This window comes from Microtus ochrogaster, linkage group LG3 (genome assembly GCF_000317375.1).
Source record: "Microtus ochrogaster isolate Prairie Vole_2 linkage group LG3, MicOch1.0, whole genome shotgun sequence".
Classification (NCBI taxonomy): domain Eukaryota; kingdom Metazoa; phylum Chordata; class Mammalia; order Rodentia; family Cricetidae; genus Microtus; species Microtus ochrogaster.
In genome coordinates, this window is record NC_022029.1 from 7,254,226 (window position 1) to 7,260,221 (window position 5,996).

Here is a 5,996-nt window from a genome sequence, read left to right on the forward strand (position 1 = left end):
TATTTAAAATATCTACAGAATAAATGATAATCTGCATTTTATTTGGATAAGTGTGTGTGTGTGTGTGTGTGTGTGTGTGTGTGTGTGTGTGTGTACTTTTTTGTATGTGAAAGTGAGGGCATGAACATGACCCTATGGATGTGCTGATATCAAAATAAAATTCTTACCTATTGATCTTTACCTTCTAAATAGTTTGAGAATATCTGCCATTGTTTCCAAGTGAGTCTGCCAGTCTAGGGAACCTGAGAACTTCTAGAGTTTCTCTTGCCTTCATCACTGTTTGTGGAGGTGTCTGTCCTGTCCAGTCCTACAAAACTCACTGAAACTATATTATTTGCAATGCTGTTTGGCCAATATAAACATATTACTAGCTTATATTCAAAACCAACCCATCTCCGTTAATCTGTAAATCACCATAAAGTCATGGCCTACTGGCAAAGTTTCAGTAGGCTTCAGCGGAGGTATCTGTCTCCTGTAGATGGCTACACAGCTTCTCCCTGATTCTGCCTTCTCTACCCAAGCATTCAATTTAGTGTTTCTGACTACCTCTACTCTGCCCTAACACAGACCAAAGCAGCTTCTTTATTCATTAACTAATAAAAGCAACTCATATACAGAATTACTTCCCACACCACATCACCTATTTCCGCTCATAATGCACCATGATTCACCTTGCCTGACATGTGCATGCTTTCTGAAGATTCAAACTTGTGTTCCCCATGCTTGTGAAATATGCAACCCATATTTGCAACCACAAAATCTTTATTTAAAGGAATGACAACTAAATCATATGGCATTGAAGCCAATTACCAATAGTTCCAAAGCACTAAAAAAAAGAAAGAATTTAAATGTCTGTATTTGACCATGTTTCAAATATGTTCTTTAAAAGAAAATAATCACAAAACCCTCTCATGCTGGCAGTTTGTCAATAAAGCTTTTATTTTCCTTTATTGTGTTCAACAAGTTTTATTTTTGAATTCTGTGATCATCCCCAACACCTTCTTCTTCTGCTCTTCTAAATGTATAGAAAGCTAATCAGCTTAAAATTTAACAAAAAAAAATTAGTTTTAGAAGTAAAGAAATCATAATTTGACAAGGTCAAAAACTAAAAAAAATAATAATAATTAAGAGATAGAATGGGTTCCTTTTTTGATTGGTACTCTCAGTATCGGTGCTACTGGTGTTATATTTAGGAAGTGATCTCCTGTGCCAATGAGTTCAAGGCTACTTCCCACTTTTTCTTTTATCACCTTTAATATAACTGGCTTTATATTGAGGTCATTGCTCCCCTTGGACTGTTTTATGAAAGCAAAAGATATGGATCTTTTTGTAATCTTCTATGGTTAGAGGTCCAATTATGCCAGCACCATTTGCTAAATATGTTTCCCTCTTTCTGTTATATCTTATTGCCTTTTTTTGTCAAAAATTAGTTGTTCATATGTGCATGGATTAATGTTAGCGTCTTCAGTTTGATTTCTTTGATCCATGTGTCTCTTTTTATACAAGTACCAAGACATTTTTATTACTATACTTGTATAACAAAGCTTGAGGTCAAAAATGGTGATGCCTTGGGAAGTTCCTTTATTGTACGGGATTGCTTTATCTATTCTGGGTTTTTTTTTTTTCATTTGAAGTTTAGTCATGTTCTTTCAAGGTCTGTAAAGAATTTTGTTGGAATTTTTATGGGGATTGCATTGAATCTGTAGATTGTTTTTGGTAAGACTGACATTTTTATTATGTCAATCCTACCTATCCAAGAGCATAAGGCAATGGATACAGTAAATAAGACAAAATGGCAGCCTAAAAAATGGGAAAAGATCTTTATCAGCCCCACATTTCACAAAGGGCTGTTTCCTGAAATATATAAAGAACTCAAGAAGCTATACATCAAAATACCAAATAATCTAATTAAAAATGAGGTACAGATCTAAACAGAATTCTTAACAGAAGAAATTCAAATGGCTGAAAAACATTTAATGAATTGCTCAACATCCTTAATTATCAAAGGAATGCCAACCAAAACAGCTCTGAGGTACCATATTATACCTATCAGAATGTTTAAGATAAAAACTTCTGAGGACAGCTAATGCTGGAGAGGATGTGGAGTCAGGGGAACTCTCCTGCACCACTGGTGGAAGTACAGTCTTGTACAGACATTCCTGGAAATCAGAAAATTGGGAATCAATCAACCTCAGGACCCAGAGTTATCACTATTAAGGATATACTCAAAAGGGTGTCCTTAATCATACTATAAGGATACTTGCTCAACAATGTTCATAGCAGCACAATTCATAAAAATCAGAACCTGGAAACAACCTAGATGCCTCTCATCTGAAAATGGGCAAAAAAAATGTTGTACACTTATGCAATGGACTATTACTCAGCTGTAAACTCGAAGGCCATCATGCAGTCAAATGGATGGAACTAGAAAAAAAACACCCTGAGTGTGGTAACCCAGATTAAGAAAAACAAACATGGGATGCACTTAGTCATAAGGGATAAAAGATATAAAGCAAAGAAATAGTTAACCAGATTACAATCCACAGCTCTATATAGAATTGGGATTATGAGGGGAGGAAGGAAGTAGAGAGGGAAAAATATATATCAATAAAAACATTAAAAAAACAGATACAGTGTCAAGGATTTCTGATGAATAACCCTACGTGACTCATATTTTTAAACATCTAAAGGCTAGAAATAGAAACAAATGCTTTTTAATTATTGCTAAGGACTTCCATTCTCTCCTTTTCTCAAACATTAATTACTTTTTAACCTAATGTCTAAGCAGAAATCTCCACCAAATGCAAACTCTACAAACAAATACTTTGATACATACTTCTAAAAACAAGTAGCTAATTAACAGAAAAATAAAATAAAGTCATTTAACAGAAATATTTATTTGATACCAATAACTCAGGCATTTTAGAACGAAATGCTTCTATTTCATACTGCAGTGTGCCTGTACAGGAAGATCTGGAGGTTTGCCACTTGAAACAGGGAAGGTGTCAAGCCTATAAATTACTCTTAATTATCAAAAATAAAATGCATAAAGTGACTTTCACACTCTTGGGTATAAAACACATCAGTGATTACCATTAGACAGCCCCCTTGCAGCTATAATTCACTTGATTTTACAGAGTCCTCACAGGATCCAATTCCCTTGGCCCACCTGTTTCTTTCTCCATATAACGCATTACCCCTATTATTCCTTTCGCATTGACTCCTCCATTGGCGCATTGCCATACTCTCCATTACGCTTCCCAATAATCTCATTAAAAGAGTTCAGGTCTGCAAGTAGTGCTTGATACATCAAGCATGGAACTGACATTCGACTCACTGGCACATGGGCCATGCTCAAGTGTTGGCCTAGAAATACCACGGCTTCTGTTTGCTGCTCAAGGGCTAAGTATACAGCCACATTATTAAGATCAATTATCGATCTCTTTATCTAGACAATGGTTTGCAACATCAGGAGAGTTTCAAAAGAATAGTGTTCTGCACATAGGTCATTGACTGAAATATAAAGTATCACTTACATCAAAGTGCTAACAACATAAAACCTAGCACAAGTAGTATTCCAAGATTCTTTTCTGATTACAGTTGGGTGTTGTTTAGCATAATATCAAAGACCTGTGTATATCTGAAAACTACAAATTCACAAAGGCCCTGATTGTCACAGAAGTTAGAAATGAAAAGATACAAAATATTTTGCAACACTCTGTTTTTCTGTTTGAAATTTTTATTATTTCATTGAAATCATTTATTTCTCTCATTTTCAACATACAAAGAAATGAGACATGCTTTCAAAATGAAAACATTCTCTGAAATGCAAAACACATCTACCAAAACTTTAGTAGAACAGAGGTGTCAAAGACACCAACCCCTCCTCCCTCCACTACTTCCTGCCAGAAGAACCTGTTGTCTCCTGTTTGCTTAGATAACTGGCTGGCACAGCTATCAGGAGTCAAGAGTGGCTGGAAGTGACAGGAGAGCTGCAGGGGCAAAGAGGAAGGTGAAAGCTGATTGAGAAAACAGGAGTTGTGCAGGAAGGTCCAGACAACAGTTGTTGTCCCTGCATTCAATGTCTTTTATAAGGCTTGAGTCAGTGGCAGAAGGTGGAATGCATAGTTCTGAAAACCTCATTTTTTACACATTTATAATTATTTTAAAAGTATATTTTGTTTCGTAGGTGCCTTCTGTCTCATGTTTAAAAAAAAGAAAAGAAATCACCTTTTAATTAAATCCCTACTTTCAAATTCAAGTAACACATTTAACACTATGCACTTAAGCTTAGAAATGCAATGATTTTCTCTTCCAGGAAGGAAAAGAAACTCAATGATAAAATTAATCCCTCAGTTAAATATGCTAAAATAGCTAACACCTAGGCTGATTTCAAGGATCCTCTTTCACTAATACACGAGAGGTACTATTCTTTCTGAGAAATATATTTGGTTATGTTGAAGAATTCTGAAAATTGTATTCTACTCTATATAATCTTTATACAATCACTACCTCAGCATTCAACCTAATTGATAGCAGCGTTTTGTTGTTGTTTCTTAATTCATTTGCAGAAAACCATAGCCGAAGTAGGTCAATAATTTTAAGGGTATATTTTGGATAGAAAATTCTAAAAAGAACTTGCAGGTGAAAGGCAATCACAAAATGGACAAGAAAATAAAGAGTGGTGATTTGATTAAAATTTGTAACTTATATGGTCTATAAATAATCTTTCAATTGATATTTCTCTGACTGATAAATAATAACTAAATCATGGGATTTATACTCAGATGAACTACTAAGTTTATAAGTTTCACAAAATATAATGCAATTTTAAACTCAGAAAATAGTACATTTTAATTTTGCTTCTCTTTCTTATCTACTGTTTCATCAACAATAGTTGTTATATACAGAAACAATCTGACTTCAGCAAATTAAAAAGTATTTAATGAGTAGGGAATAATATGCTGTTGTATTTACTATTATCTCAAAGAATAGTAAGAGAGGAGAGAAGAGGAGAGTAATGGAGAGGAGACAAGCGTAGGGTAAGGGAGATGAGCAGAGGGGAGGGATGGGAGGGAGGGAAAGAAAAGGTAGATGTAGGCATAGAAAGGAAGGTAGACATAGAAGCAAGGTACCCTACATAGAAGATATTTTAATGACATAAAACCAGAAAATAAAAAGTTAATTAACATACATATATGTTCTTTTGAAACATAGATTAAAAAGTAATATGGTTACAGAATTTGTCATTTTACTTGTTATAGAGGATGGCTAACACATTTTAATAAGAAAAATAAAACAGGAAGAATCTTAAATTTCAGTTTTAAGTCATTTCTATGTAGCATGGATGAGTTGTTAGTAATGTTTGTGTACTAAAAGGATTAAGAAGTGGTTGACATGTACAGATTGATGGCTTATGCAAAGTAGCTATGAATATTTGTATGGCATATATATATCCTTCTTACAATCAGCTCTCTGAAATGTGCTAACATTATCAAGTATTTGATAAACTGGTGGTTAGAATATTAAAATATGTCTACATTGTTAATTTACAAACTTACATTGGGGCTTATTACTATACTATACTGTGTTGCTTATACAATGAATAGTAAGTAATTTTTATATTTTTGCTGAAAATGACAGATATTTTTCCTAATATTTCTCAAAATAAAAGTATTAATGTAATGGTCTATTCTGTCTCTTTAAGAGACAAGTCATACCCACTCCCTCCCAACCTCCACTGAGGCACATATATCTTCCTTCCTGCTTGCAGCCTGAGTCTCTTCCTTTTCTGTCTCTCCCTCAAGAGGCAGCTACTGCCTTCTTCCTTTCTTCCCTTCCCCCATTCTGTTTCTTTCCTCTCTCTCTCTCTCTCTCTCTCTCTCTCTCTCTCTCTCTCTCTCTCTCTGCTCTTCTCTCCTTCTCATCCCTCTTCCCTTCCATAACCAATTAAATAAATATCCAAGCTCATTCTTCCTGGCATGCCTATGCATGTC